Here is a 16,722-nt window from a genome sequence, read left to right as displayed (position 1 = left end):
TGGGGAGGACTCAAAGAAGGCCATGAGTCTAACATGTTTAAAGGAACCAGATTGATTTTGGTAGAACATTCATCTTGAGGCTCTGGAGGTCATAAGACACACATTTAGGTAGAGGAAGACCTTCTAGATCATGGAAAGTCTTGATTCCCAGGCCAAAGAATTCACCTTTATCTTCTGGCATAAGGGAATCACTTAAAGTGTTTGAGCAAGGGAAAGAAGTGGTCAGATATGTGCATTAGGAAGATGACTATCAGTTGGTTCACAATTGATGGAATAAAAGAGATTGAAAAAAGAAAGTTGATGCAACAGTCCAGCTGAGAAGTATTAATTTTTAAGTGACCTGATCATTGACTTTAGAAATGGAAAGGACCTTAGAAATGATCTCCTCATTTTATAGAGGAAGAAACCGAGGTTCATAGAAATCAAAGGTCTTTTCCAAAGTCACATGGGTAGTAAATAATTGAACTTCAATTTGAATGCAATGATTCTAAGTCCAAATGCCAGCCTGTTGAAGGTTACTGGCATAGCAGTGGGAGCTAAAGAAGGAGGAAGAGGTTTAATAGGTGACTCAAAAGTTAGAGCATGGATACCTGAGAAACTGTAGGTGTCATTTATTGAAAAGACCAGAAAAGGGAAATGATGAGTGAGCTCGGACAATAATGAGATTCCAGATAGAGGAGGTCAGAGAAAAGTTTGAATCAAGGATATGACTTTTAGAGAATTTTTTAATATTTCCTTTCCTGAAAGAGATGGTGACAAGTTACTTTCCTTTTTTGGGCTTCTTCAGTAAAATGTTATTTTAGAACAGTCCCTAAGGTCCTCCTGACTATTCTAAAACCCTTTGATCCAAGTGCCTATTAGGACCTAGAATCACCACAAGAGGGCACCTCAAGAACACTCAAAATGCCCAAAGTGAGTGGCTTTGGAAGGATTATCATCCCCTTTTGGTTCAAGGGATCCTTTCCTCCCCACACCCTAGTACTGGGGTGGCCAAAACTTGTCACAAGGCTCTGTCTGTCTTATTGTAGGCTAGAAGTCAAACTTTTTTAATTAGAACTTAGCACACATAGCTGGACAGTCCCTACCCCTTGCTCTCCTGCACCCCAACATATTTTGTCTCTATAGACTCCTTTGGGACTCTGCACTTTCCCTTTCCAGTCAGGATTATCTCTTTTGTATTCCTGCACACATGCACTTATCTTTATATCTGTATTCACATTGTTTCCTCCTTCCCCACTCTAACTACCCACTTGATAATCAACTTGCTTGCCTTCTTTACTAATCTTATCAATCTTCCCAAGCCTAAATGCTCCATTCTTCAGAAGATCTTGATGATCACCCTCAAAGACTTCCTTTACTGAACTCCCAAATGCTTGTATCACTCAATGTAGCACCCTCTCTGGGTTGCTTCTTCTAATTTCAAACACTGGACCAGCCCTGGCAGATTGGGACCCATAGAGTGCAGCTCTATTTCTTCCTTCAGGATTTTAGAGGTAACTCTGAAGGGTTAGGACTTCTTAGCCCTCATGGATTCCCTTATGCAGTCTACACTGATTATCAGCCAGATTTATCTAACTGTAGTGAGGAATATTTGCTAATGTGAAAATGTCCTCTCAGAAGTTTTATATAACCAGGGTAAGAAAGAAAAGAAGGGAGAAATTTTTTTAAAAAGACAAAGGGAAAAAGGAAAGAAGGAAAGAGAGAAGAGGAATGAAGGAAAGAAAAGGGAAGGAAAAAAGAAAAGAAATAAAGGAAGGAAGGAAAGAAAGAGATGAAGGAATAAAGAAAGGAAAGAAAGAAAATGTCCTTACTCTTGAGGAGCTTACCATCTATCAGGGTAGAAAGCATGCACATGTTATAGATACTAAAACAAACAAAAATGAATAAATAATACAACGTAATTAAATAAAGGGTATTCCAAAATCTGGTGTAATTTGAAGCACTTAGAACTTGAGGGCTTTGGGAGGGCAATTAGGAAAAGCTTCTCATAGAAAATGGTATTTGAGGGCTGTGAAGGAGTCTGTGTAACAGAGGTGTGGAGGAATATTCTAGCCATGGGGGATAGCCAGGACAAAGTCAGGGATATAGAAATAAGACATGTGTGAGCAATGGAGAGAAGGTCCTTTTGGGTTTGACTGGACACTAGAGTACAAGAAGTGGATGTGTGTGCATTTAGACTAAAAAGATAGGTTGGAGCCAGATTGGTTGGAGCTGGATTAGTTGGAGTTTTGTAACTAATCGGCAGGTGATATTTTTTTCTGAGAGGCAATAGGAAGCTACTGGAGTTGATTGAATATAGGAGTGACATAGATCTGAACTTAAAGAAAATCCCTTTGGCAGCTATGTATCAGCTGGGCATGGCACCCATGTCTATCACTGAGCAATTACTTCTGTGATGATGAACAGAGTAACTCTTTAGGAAAGAATTAGATTGGTGAAATCACTGGTGTTAGCCTGTGTTGGAATCTTTACAAAGTGTTAAGCCATTGGAGTTGATTTGATCTTAGAAAGAGAAATGTTGGGCCAGAACTTGAAACAAGGTACTAAGTGGAACTGATGGAAACAATGCTTGTGTTCACACCTTTAGAGAGCTCATAAGTATCTAAGTACTCAATGGAGTTCACACGTTTGGGAGAATTCAGGGCTGGCTTACTCTGAATTCAACCTCCCTTGAAGTTCTTAGGACCAAAGAGCACTCTGGGAGATAACCCATAATCCCTGCCTCTAGAAGGAGGAGTTAACCTTTGGGAGATGATATATATGGAGGAAGCTCTTAGAACTAAGGGGAGAATTTCTCCAGAACATCGACGGGGGTCGGAGACAGGAGACTCTGGAAGAAAGCCTACAAGCCCTATCTTCGAGGCAAGAGAGATTCATCGCATCTTCTACCTTGGTGCTGGCTGGAGGCTGAAGAAAGCAGAGGCAGAAGCCAAGGACAAAGCTGCAAGAGCTCAAGCAGAGAGTTAGACCTCAACTAACCGGGCTATTTTGGAAGGAGAAATAAACGTTTCATTTTTACCAGCTGGCTGCGATTTTGGAGTATTTATTTTAACTGAAACTAAGGCTGTCTCCAGAAAACCTTCACAAGCCTGACCAGCTTATTTAATTTTTTAAAATATCCTTTTCTCTCTTCTACACATTAGACACTCCATTTCCCATCTATGTCTTCATTTTGGCTCTCACACACACCTGGAATGCATTTTATCCTCACCATTAGGCAGGGTTATGGATAGAAAGTTGGGTCGGGAGTCAAGAAAACTGATACTTCAAATAATACATTCACACCCATATTTTTATATATCAATCTTTGTATTCCTAGCACTTAGCCAATGCCTGATGACATACACTTATATCATTCCCCATCTATGTATGTACACAGTGCAATATACACATATATACATACATATACATGTACACATGTATTACATATATATAAGTATCTGCGTGTATATATATAAATATATAGATATTGATATATTGTCATTGATAGGTTAGCAAATTCATCTAGGTTTATGCCCATTGTCTCATTTGACTTTCTCTCTCACTTACACACACATATATATGTAGATAGATAGATAGATACATTGATATTGAAAGGTTTGAAGATCAAGCCAGTTTTCATATCCAATGTCTCATCTGAGCTTCATATGTGTGCATGTATTATATATGTATCCATTTATGTATGTATATGTGTGTATATATATTACATATGTATATATATACAGAGAGAAAGAGAGAGACAGAGAAAGCAACTGAGACACAGAAAGAAACAGAGAAACACAGAGAGACAGAGAGGAGAGAGAGAGAGAGAGACAGAGACAGAGACAGAGACACAGAGAGAGAGAGAGAGAGAGAGAGAGAGAGAGAAAGACTGGAGTTGATAGGTTTGCGAATCCATCCAGGTTTTATATCCATTGCCCTATTATGGGATATTTTGTGTGGATATAGTTTATATGGATATAGATATAGATATAGGTATAAGTATAGGTATAGATATAGATATAAATATATATCCCACTTATAGGGATATGAAACCTGGATAGATTTGCAAACCTATCAATACCTGTTACTATTACTATTGGTTTTCAATCTAGTGATGACTTCTTTCTCTGAGCCTTCTCCTGTACTCCTCTTTAGCTCAAGGAATGTTTATATAGAAATACAGGGATATGCTGGTAAATGTTTAACAATTGAGCTCTCCAGAAAAAAAAAAGTATGCAATACAGACTTTTAAATTTAATCTGAATTATTAACATGTCTAGACAAGGGCAGCTAGGTGGCACAACCAGGCCTTGAGTCAGAAAGATTCCAGTCTTCCTGAGTTCAACCCTGTCTCAAGTTGTATGACCCTAGGTAAATCACTTACTTCTGTTGCCTCAGTTTTCTCATCTGTAAAATGAGGTGGAGAAGGAAATCGCAAACCACTTCAGTATTCTTGCCAAGAAAATCCCAAATGGGATCTTGAAGGATCCCATATGACTGAATGATTGAATAACAAAATTGCTTCTTTAAATCTTTTTTTAAAAGAACTTTCATTCTCTTGAGGTTCAGAGAGGTGAAGAGAACTACTGAATCAGCTAATCAGAAACTGCCTTTTGGGGGGGTTCCCAGGGGTTAATTGGAGCAGGAGAGGGAATCAGACTTTCTTATCCACTGTCTCCACCATTTAGGAGCTACTTCTCTCTAAATGAGTGCTTTTGTGCTCAGCCAGCAGCTGTACAAGAGAAATAATAATCAGACCACACACAAAACATACTTAGCTGGGGCCAAATATATGGAAGGTTATTCAAAATCACAAACAAGTGAACCATGGATGGTGAAGCTAAGTGTATGGCTGCTGGTTCTCTCCTCTGTAGGAGAGGTGGTCTCTGGGTTTGGAGAGGCCCAAGTCCTATACCAGCTTGTAATTCAGCAACCATGAAGTATAACATGAAACTAAGTTTTCAGGGTAACAGCAAAAAGGTGGCCCTTACTTTCCCCCCTAGAGAGATGGGTGTAGATATAGATATAAAAAACATATAAACACAGATATGGCCATACACATGGAGATGTACACGAGTATGCCATGTGTACATGTGTGTATACACATTTATGCATGTATACATATACAAATAATTACCTTCCCTTCTCTGTCTCTCTGTCTCTCTCTGTCCCTCTCTGTCTGTCTTTGTCTCTTTCTTTCTCTCTCTCTCCCCAAGTTTCTTGTTAGGCCTGGAACATTTTCTATAAGACTCTCCTAGTTGGTAGAGAGAATGAATGATAAGTCACAAGGGGCTCCATGACTCCATGAGGGTAGGAATTGGTGTAAGAGCTTTGGAAAGGAGAGACATTCATTCCTACTTCAAGAGGATATATACGGCTCCAGACTCTTTTAGGTCTTTCAGGGAAGAGAGACAAGTAGATTTCATTTTATTTTTTAAAATTAGATTTATTTTTTCAATTAATAAAAAATCTATTTTCCCTTCTTCCTTCCACTCCCATTGGAAAAAAATAAAACAAAGCACTAATGATAAATATACACTGACAAGAAAAACAAATTCCTGCACTACTAAGTCTAAAACATATTTTTCTTATTCTGTATACAAACTGAGTCTATCACTTGTCTCTCAAGAATTAGAAAATATAAACATTATGAGTCCTTTGGATTCATTTTCATGGAGCAGAGTTCTTAAGTCTTTTAAGATTTTTTTTCAACATTGTTTTTATTGTATAAATTGTTTTCTTTGTTCTGCTGATTTCCTTGTGCATCCATTTCATCATTTCTTATAACACAAAATAGTATTCTGTCATATATGCATATCATAACTTGTTCAGCCGTCCCCCAATTTATGGGCTTCACCTTAATTTCCAGTTTTTTGCCAATACACAGAAAAAAAATATGCTACATAAGTTTTTCTATATATAGGTCATTTTCTTCTTACTTTGATCTTTTGGGGATGTAGACCTAGTAGTGGTATTTCTGGGACAAAGAATATGTACAACTTAGTGACCTTCTTAGCTACAATGCCTTCCTTCTGTTAATTTTTTCTAATTTATTCTATATATAGTTTGCTTTGTATATATTTGTTTTCATGTTTTCTCTCCCATTAGATTATAAACTCCTTGAAGATAGGAACTAGTTTTTTGCTTCTTGTTTTAAGAGACAAAGGAAAGAAAGGGGGAAGAGGAGAAAGTCTGACTCATTTCACACTTAACCCTGTAGACTCATTCACTCCAAAGAAATGAGAACTTACTTTCATAGTCTTGGACTAAAGCCTGTGAAACACTTCATTTGTACATTCTCAGAGGTAGGGGAAAAAACCAACAAAAAGCAAAGATACTATTAAGTTGGTTCATACTCTGATTTTCTTAATTCTTAATTCAACTTTCCTAAGCCAGACCCCAAACTTTAAAAAATGCTACATATTTAAAGAGACTAAAAATCGTATAGATTTGTTCAGCATTTAACGAGATGATTCAGCAGGCAAATGCAATAGTAGAACCAGAATTTGAATTCAGGCTTTCTGGTTCTAAGACCAGTATTCCTTCTGTTATATTTCTCCTCTTTCTCTTTGGCTTTACATCTTCTCTGCTGATATGGTATGCATATGTGTGTGAATGTTCACGTGGTTGTGAGTAGGTGGAGGTGTGCAAAGACAGAGCTGAACTAATGTGGGTTAGACAGGAATTTGATCCAAGCTAGGGAAAGATAGCATTGTCCGGAAGTCCCTCTCTTTCTTTCTTTCTTTCTTTCTTTCTTTCTTTCTTTCTTTCTTTCTTTCTTTTTTTCTTTCTTTCTTTCTTTCTTTCTTTCTTTTTCTTTCTTTCTTTCTTTCTTTCTTTCTTTCTTTCTTTCTTTCTTTCTTTCTTTCTTTCTTTCTTTCTCTTTCTCTCTTTCTTTCAAGCTTTCATTAAAGCCTTTTTTTTTTACATTTTATTTATTTATTTTTTTTTTTGATGAGGCAATTGGGGTTAAGTGACTTGCCAAAGGTCACATAGCTAGGAATTGTTAAGTGTCTGAGGTCAGATTTGAACTCAGGTTTTCCTGACTTCAGGGCTGGTGCTCTATTTATTGCACCAACTAGCTGCCCTAATTAAAGCTTTTTAATTTTCAAAAGATATACATGGATAATTTTTCAACATTAATCCTTGCAAAACCTTGTGTTCTAATTTCCTCCCCTTCTCCCTAACCCTTCCTCTAGATAGCAAGTAATCTAATATATATGTTAAACATGGTAAAAATATATGTTAAATCCAATATATTCATATATATTTATACAATTATCTTGCTGCACAAGAAAAATCAAATCAAAAAGGAAAAAATGAGAAAGAAAATAAAATTCAAGCAAACAACAACAAAAAGAGTGAAAAATGCTATGTTGTGATCCACAATCAGTTCCCACAGTCCTCTCTGTGGGAAAGCACCTAGTTACTGCTTTATTTTGCTGTGCCTGGCATAAAATCACAGAACCAGAGGCTGAGTTGGAGGATATTCCAAAAACCATCTAGACCAATTCATCTTCAAACTTCTTCATAACATCCCCAAGTGACTATCAAACCTTCCTGAAGATGTTCAGGGTTGGAGAGCTTATATTACAATGACTCTTTGAGTCAACCAATTCCCCTTTTGGACAGCTTCCAATGTTAAAATGTTCTCATTAAGTCCTATCTTGAGTCCTTGTCTGGTACTGTATGGAAATTCTAAGATTAAAGCATTGCCCAAAGCCAAAACTCTGTGGGTTGTTATTGGTACCTTCTGTCAGAGATCATTGATTGATGTTCACTGCCTGAATCTTCTTTGAACCTTAGCTTCTTCCTCTACAGAAGGTGTGGGGATGGGGAGGAGAAATTGGGAAACTGTTAGAGGACTCCCTTCCATTACTGACCTTTTATACTTTGTATTTTAAGTCTTCCTTTCTATTTCCACACACTATATATTCCTTCTGGTTCTAATAGGCTATTTTCTGAGACCTGTTCCAACTATTTAATTCCATATTCTGTGTTCTAAGATCTATTTCAGCCAGTCTGACATCCTATGGTTCATTACTCACTGCTCCATCCTGTAATACACTCCAAGCTGTTTGGGAAAATCAATCAGGCATTTCTTTATTCTGGGGTTTGATTCTAGGAGCACCTGTTAGAAGGTGTTTAGTGGAACTGGGCTTTAGACACATATTCCAGAGGGGAAAAGAAAGGCCCTACAGGTAAGGGACTAGGAAGGTACTGAGAGTGAGGAACTGGTGGTGGAGCTTCCAGGTCCCAGTCCTCAGTGGCCTCTTCTCCCCCACTTCATCTCCACAAGTCGTCATAGTTTCCCCCTGGTTGGCAGTCCAGAGTGGAGAGGGCCTGGCCCAGCCCTTAATTTTAACAAGGGAAAAAGAACACACATTTCTCAATTTGTGGGTCAGATCCAGAGTGGGAAGGGTGGGAAGGGAGGAGCTAATGCCAGCTCATCTGAGTCAACTAATACCACTCTGCCCCTTCCCCCAGCCCCTCCACCCTTCCTGAGCTTGCTGCCTTCCTTGGAGCATCCATGTGCCAACAGCTCCTTTGAGGAGGGCAACAACTTCCACTGACTGCCTAAGAATAACAACAATTTTGGTTTCTCTGCTGGCAGTTTCCAAAGCCCTTTCATGACAACAACCTTGTGACAGAAGTTGTGCAATTATCACTCCCATTTTATAGATGAGGGAACTGAGAGACTCAGAGAGGATCAGAGAATTGGGAACTGCAAGAAACTGCAAGGAGGGAATCTACTCCAGCCTTCTTGTTTTATGGATGAGGATATTAAAACCTGGAAACAGGGAAGTAGTTTTCTCAAAGTCATCCAGTTAATAGCAAAATTGAGATTCAAACTCAGTTCTTCTCCCCATCCCCAGCCCCTAAGCCAGAACTCTTTTCACTGCTAATTGCTTTTTGAATTATACTTCTATTGGCCCCAATGGGACTTTTTTAATTTACGCCTTTTGTTTTGCTTATCCGAGTCCTTCTCCTACCACCACACTGTGACTCAGGGGGGAAGAAGTTGGTCCGGGCACCAAAACAATATTTTGACAGTGGTTTGGACTGTCGGAAATTCCTTATTATCAATTGGTTATTAAGTCCTATCCTCTCCCATTCCTCCCTCCCATTTGTTTGAAAACAATGGGCCCATAGTTGGGAAGTGGGAGCCAAAGGGACTGGAATTTCAATCCCCTCTGGCTTTGGGGTTGGTCACTCCGGTTCCTCCAAAATCTTGGTTGGGCTGGCTGGATCTGCATCTGGGAAAGTCTCCATCCTGGATGTGATCTGAGGTAACCCTTTTGATTGTATATCCCATTGTTTTAAATTGATACTGGTATAGACTTGTGACATCCTCGTTGTGTGTGTGTTGTGTGTGTGTGTGTGTGTGTGTGGGGAAGAGAGAGAGAGAGAGAGAGAGGTGAGAGAGAAAGAAGAGAGAGAGAGAGACAGACACGAACAGAGAAGAAGGAGAATGAGAGAGAGAAGAAAGGAGAGAAGAGGCAGAACAGAAATAAAAAGAAGGGAGAAACAGATGAAAGAGACAGACAAAGGCGAGATAGAGAAGAGAGGGTAGAGGCAGAAAAGGACAGAGACAAGGTGAAAAGGGAATGAGAGGAGAGAGGGAGAGAAAAGAGACAGAGACAGACAGACACAGAGAGAAGAGAGACAGAGAGAAGAGACAGAAACAGAGGAGAGAGAAAGAAAGAGAAAGAGAGGGAGAGAAAGAGAAAGAGAGAGACAGAGACAGAGACAGAAAGAGACAGAGACAGGATACGTATGGGTCTCCCAAAGGTGAAGGGAAGCCTGAGGGCTGGAGGCATCTCATGATGCTTTTCCTGGAAAAAGTTTCAAAGTCCCTCAGTAATGGCACTCACTCCAGTCTGAGGCCCTTTCAAATGCTGAACTGAAGCGTGGGGTGTCGAGAGATTTCTGACAATGAGTGGATTTGCTTTGTCTTAGCCTGAAGATAGATATATTGCTTCATGCCAATGTGGTATCATCCCAGCTCAGGCCCTCCCTCTGAAACTGAGAGGGGGCATTAAATGTGGTTTGAATTCCTTTTCATTAAGACCCAAACAATCCTTTAGCTCCCTCCTTTCCTCTCCTCTTCCTTTCTCTTTCTCCCTCTTTTCCTCTTGTTTCTCCCTGTTCTTCCCTTCTCTCTATTCCTTCTCTCCTATATTTCTCTTTCATTCTTCTCTTCCTCCTCCACTTTGCCTCCATCTCTTCTTTTCTCTTTATTCATCTCCCTTCTCTATCCTCCATTCTTTCTCTTTTCTTGCATTATTTTTCCTCCTCTAGTTCTCCTCCTTCCATTTCTTTTCCTTCTATTCCTCCTCTATTTCTTCCATTTCTGTTCTTTTCCTATCCTCTCCCCACCCCCAATGTTTCTTCCTCCAAATTTGAGAAAATATGGAAAATCTTCTCTTTGGTTAGACTTATTTTGTTCTTCTCTATCCTGATTTTTGAATTATATAGCTTGAACTTAGGCCAAGGGGAGAGCAAATTTGCCAGGGCCTGGTGCATCCCTACAGGGTTTTTTTAATAGCTTTTTATTTGCAAATATATGCATAGGCAAATTTTCAGGATTGACAGTTGCAAATCCTTTTGTTTCAACTTTTTCCCTTTCCCCCCATCCCTTCCTACAGATGGGTTGAAAACATTCAAATTTTAAAGTATAAATTAAATACAATTTTTCATGTCAAACAGTTTTTTCTTATAAAGAGTGGACTTTAAATAATCAAGGTTTTTAGGTCTCAGGAAATTCCTGGGATGTATGAGAATACTAGGGCCTTCTATGTAGAGTTGTGGCAAGAACTCTGGATTTGGAGTCCAAGAAAATGGATTGAATCCTGGCTTTATTTCTTGGCGGTCTTACTTTTCATCTCTGTAAAATGTTTTCTCCTCAATAAAAATGGAAGAGTTGGAATAGATGGTGTCTTTCTCTCACATGCTCCGTTTCTGTTTCTTTCCTTCCTCCCTTCCTCTTCCAGTTCAATCTTTTGTTTCTATGAGTGTGACTGGTTTTGATAGGCCCTTAATAAGAAAAACTGCTGTTCTATGATTCTTCTTTATTCTCTTGAAAGGCCTGAAAAGACTCCATTTCCCGGGCTAAATTTTGCTTTCTGAATTCCTGCGGTTGGGGACTGGGAAAAGCTAAGCTGAATTAAACTTTTTCCAAAGACAGCCCTGACCTAGTGACCTAGACTCAGCTCTGATGGCTCCAGCAGAGGCTTCCTAACAACTTTAGGGGGCATTCTCCGTGACATGGAGCAGGGTTGTTCTGATGGAATTTCCCTTCTCCATGATATCTGCTCTTAGCAAACTGCATCAAGAAGTGAGTATGGTTAAATACCTTTTAGAAGGCAAAGGTTTTTGGGGACCACTGTCTCCATCCAAACAGGAAAGGGGGCTTATCTTTGGGAAAAGGAGTATTTCTTGGAGATTAGGAAGAACAATGGTGAACCTAAACTCTCAGGAAAGTGGGAGCCAGGAGGATCTGCCTGTGCCTGGTCAGCAGAAGAAGGGTGATGAAGGCCACTTGTGGAAATAGTTGGGAGACCGGGCCTTTTTGTCTTTGTTTTTTGTTATTCTTTACTTCTCATCTGAACCTAAATTCCCTTTAAATTAAACAGTGACATTGCTGGGACTAATTTTTTAATCTTATTGTCCAATTGATTGAAAGTATATTGTACTATAAATATAGTACACTGCATAAATATGAGCTATACCTCCTCTAGTGTTCTTATATTGAGTCAAAACCTTTCTGCTACAAATGCCCTCATCCCCACCCCATTGTTCTTAGTTTGATCCTTTATACCAAGTAGAATAAAATTTCCCCATGATAATTCTTGAAATATCTAGAAAAAGCTATTCTATATTCCCTAAGTCACTTCTCGAGTTCACAACCACAAGTAGGGAGAAATGATTGAAGCTTTGACTAAGTGCTACTAAATTTTAAGGGATCCTGACAGTACTTGTATCCTTTGGCAGATAGGAACAATTGATACTAATACTAAGAGAAAAAGAGAGAGAGAGAGAGACATAGAGACAGACATACAGAGATACAGAGAGATATACACACAGAGAGACACACAGAGACAGAGACAGAGATACAGAAAAACGGAGACACAGAGGCAGAGAGAGAGAAGGAGGGAGAAAGAGAAGAAGGGAGGGAGGAAGGGAGAGGGAGAGAGAATTAATTTAAATAGGAAGCTATGAGTCATTTTTTCCCAGATATAGTCATACCCTAGGGAAACCCCTCCCCAGTGTAGAATCTATCCTGCTCTCTCCCTTGGCTTCTTCCTAAGCAGAGGCTTTATTGAGTCTTGGTATCTCTAGATTTGCTGAATCCCTCTATGGGTGGGATCTTGAGATTTTTCAATCAGTGGAGTTATTGTGTCTCTAGATCTTTCCTTAATTTCTCTATTTTTCAATCTTAAAAAGTTGACTTCAGCATGCCTTTCATGGTGGCCCATGTGCACACTTTGTGGTGCTAGATTTGCTATTACTGACTCTGTTTCAGGATAAATATCCCTCGTCCCTTCAATGGGTTCTCTATGGAAAAGTTTCAAAATTACTGAAACTTGCCTTATATAATATAAAACAGTGGTTCTCAAACTTTTGTTTTCAGTATCTTTATCCTATTAAAAATTATTGAGGATCTCTCAAAAGAGTTTTTGTTTATTTGGATTATATTTATAGACATTTACCATATTGGAAATAAAAACTATTTTTGAATTTGTAGACCCTCTAAAAGGGTTTCAGAGATCCCCAGGATTCTCTAGACCATACTTTGAGAACTTCTGATAGAGTGCAAAACCTGAAAGGTACATTAGAAAAAAGAACACAGAATGTTAGGACTAGAAGGATGCTTAGAATATAGACTGTTAGAGCTGGAAGGGATCTTAGACCATGGAATGTCAGAGCTAGAAGGTTCTTAAAGACCATCTAGTCTGGTCTCCCTCTTATTAGTGATGTGACTTACCCAAAGTTAGTCATTGAGTTAGGGGAAGAGTTACTCCAAAGCTATCAGATTAGGTACACAAACAGAGGTGATTACCTTGCAGAGATTTTCTCTCATATAGAACCAGAAGAAAGAAGCAAAGAAGCAAGTATTTATTAAGTACTTACCATGTGTGAGGCACTATGTTAAGTGCTGGGGATACAAATATTAAAAAAAAAAAAAGAAAGAGAGAGACATTGTATGCCTTTAAGGAACTTTAATGGTGGAAGACAAAATACAAAGGGGACATAAAAAGGGAGATGAAGGAAAAAAAATAAAGGCACCGAGTGAAGGGATACAGTTATGCAGTCTGGAAGCCAGGAACAGACCTGAAAGGGAAATAAAGACCAGTGTGGGATGGTCCACAAAATTGGGGGTCACAAGAAAAATAACAATTTGAAGAAATGGCGAGCCTTCAAGATGGTTTACCAGGTTGAGAAGGCCTCATATATGTTCCAGGCATTGAAGGAAGTTCCAGGATGGGACAGGATGGTTTTGGAAGTCTGGAAGCAAAAAAGACCCAGAGAGGAAAACAGACTAAGTTGTAAGCACAGGTTATTTTATTGGAACACTAAAAATATGGATATATCTTATTTTTATATCATGTATGTATATTTCCTCTTGTATTCCTTCCATATTCTCACAAACTTCTCCCAAGAAGCTATCCTTTATTACAAATACTTTTTAATAAAAAAAAATTCAGCAAAACCAATAATTAGATTGAAAAAGTCTTTTATAATATACAATGTTCCTCATTGTGAAACCTGCATCTTGGCAAAGAAGTAGGGGAAAACTGTCTTCTCATATCTTTTCTTTGATTCCCTAGGAACTAGGTGGTACAGTGGATACTGAACTGGGCCCTAGAATCAGGAAGATTTATCTTTCTGAGTTCAATTCTGGTCTCAGACACTTATTAGCTGTGAGACTCTAGGCAAGTCACTTAGCCCTTTTTGCCTCAGTTTCTCTATCTGTAAAATGAGCTGGAGAAGGAAATGGCAAATCTTTCTAGTGTCTTTGCCAAGAAGATCCCAAATGGGATCACAAAAAGTTGGACTTGAATGAAATGGCTGAACAACAATCTTTGAGATCCAGCTTTCGGGTATGTGTATTTGTATTTATTCTGTAGGAAGTTGTGAAGTCTCTTCTATTACAGTGCTTCAGTCTCCTTTCTCTCCCCATTTTATAGTCTAAGATTCCCTCTAGTTCTGACACTCAATATTCTAAGGTTTTCCCCAGTTTTGATATCCCATGTTCTGTCCTGCCCCATCCCCTTTTTTTGACCCAGGGTCCTAGAGATTAAAAGGGAAGCCGTGGGTACCATGACTGATATTGTGAGATAGAATTAAGAGTCTATCTGGTAGTTGCATTCAGAGATTTATGGGTTTCAAAGATATTGAAGTTTTTGTAACCTCTGCTCCAAGGGTATACAGAAAACAATTCCAACTGACACATGAGAACCAAGTATTAAGGGAAGAAGGGGAAAAGGAAGGAATAAGCATTTATTTAGTACCAGCCATGTGCCAGACACTATACTAAGCGCTTTTTACAAATATTTTCTTATCTAATCCTTACAACAATCCTGGGACATGTTCATTATTGTTATCTTAATCATTTTACGGTTGAGAAAATTGACACAAATGGAAGTTAAGTGACTTACTTAGCCAAGGTCACACAGCTAGCTATTGTCTGAGACCAGATTTTAACTCAGGTTTCTCTGATACCAGAATCAGAATTTTATCCACTGAACTGCCTCTTAGAAATCCACAAGTACTACAAATCAGGAATTGTTTATTGTTTTATTGATTGTCTAACAAGAAAGAGATGGAAAAATATTAATACATTTTAAAATGTATTATAAATATATTACTCATCCACCCTCCCATGCCCTGCGAATCAGTTATCAAACATTTATCAGTATATCCCTGCTTATAATCTATTGATCTATTTTTTTGGACTTCATATAATATCTTTTTGAGCCTCTCTACTGTATTAATCATGTAATGTGTATTTCATTATCTATGCTAATGTCTTATCTGCCTATTGAACTAAATGTTGTAAGGGCCTAGATTGTTTCTTATCTAAAAGTTCTATCTTTCTCAGTATTGTAGGTGCTTAATAAATATTCATTTAATTTGTATTTATTGTAGACACACGCATTCAAGATCCTAAGAGGTTTAGGAATGTTTAACATGGAGAAGAGAACACTTATGTAAGGTGACAGCTGTGTTCAAGTATTTGAGAAATTATAATATAGATAAGGAATTAGCCTTTATCTTCTTGATTTTAAGAAATAGAACTAGTGGGAGAGTACTGTGTATACTCTAGGCATGCACAGGAGTAGAAGCAATAGTTGAAAGTTACAGAAATAAACATTTAGGTTTGATGTAAGAATAGAGAGATCATTTCAATCAGTGAGAAACATGGAAGTGAGAAGAAGCTTCTCATCCTGGATACTATAGAGCCCTTTTGCAGTTTTGTTTAGAGGAATCTCCAATTATGCATTTTGGGGAATATAGATCAACCACTAAGGATTCAACATAGATGAAGAACAGTCTACCCTAAATCAGATAACTATCTTGAACCAAGTGTCATTAACACCAGAAATAAAGTGGTAAAAAAGAAAAGATTTACTATTAATTGACCAGTTTTTGTTAACTATTTGACAGGGAATGTTGGTTCACAGCCCTTAGTTACACACTAAGAGGGGTAACCTTCCTTTATAAGGTATGAGCTTCCTAACTGCTAGAGCAGAGAGCACCTTTACAAGCAGAAAGACTGTCGTAACTCTGTGGAAAGAGAAGGCATTACATCCAGCACAGATGTCAGTGCTTTGTGGAGAACAGCATCACAGCAGAGAGCAGAGTGATGACATCACCAGAGTTAGGGGACAGGGCTGTGAATTGGGTCAGCCACTTGTGCCCTCTGCCCAATCTGCCCCTAGACATGTGTCCTCCAGGTCTGTGCTCTGGTCTAGAGCCTTCACCTGCCTTTCCTGGCCCTATGGGTACGCCCTTCAGGCTTGGTCCCTGATCACATGTTGGATAAATATGCATCCACTGCTTCTATGGTAACCTATGGAGAGTATCCAATGCATACTTGGATGATAGGATGGAGAGGATGGTGTAAATATTTCTAGATAGCACAGAGGACAGAGTGTTGGACTTGGCATCAGGAAGATCTGAATTCAAATCTAGTATCAGACTTATGACCCCGGACAAGTAATTTAATGTTTGTCTGCCTCAGTTTCTTTATCTGTAAAATGTGGCTCATAATAGCATTTGCCTGTCAGGGCTGTTGTGAGAATCTAAGGAAATAATAATTGTAAAGCTCTTACCACAGTGCCTGTCACATATTAAGCACTATTATTGCTATTATTATTTCCAATTAATTTTCTATGCTGTTTGATTAAATGTTTTTTGCTTTAAATTAATGTATTCTTTTGATTAGCTGCTAAGTGTAATAAACATTACTAGGGGATTGTGACCCGCAGTTCTGAGTGATTGCTGACACACAGAGTGCCTTGAATCTTGGGAAGCCATCTGTGAGAGGGTTCCAGCTACTACATAAAAAAAACCCTCTTAACAATTAGAAACATCTCAAAGTAAAGCAGGCTGCTGTGTGTGTAGGTAGTGGTCAGGGTGGGAGCAGGGGTTTCTTTCTCTAGAAACTATTGCTTCTTGGAGATATTGTAAAGGGCATTCTTGGCCACTAAGTACAGGTTGGATTAGAGGGCC

This window comes from Sarcophilus harrisii, chromosome 2, assembly GCF_902635505.1.
Source record: "Sarcophilus harrisii chromosome 2, mSarHar1.11, whole genome shotgun sequence".
Classification (NCBI taxonomy): Eukaryota; Metazoa; Chordata; class Mammalia; order Dasyuromorphia; family Dasyuridae; genus Sarcophilus; species Sarcophilus harrisii.
Note: the sequence above shows the minus strand (reverse complement) of the source record.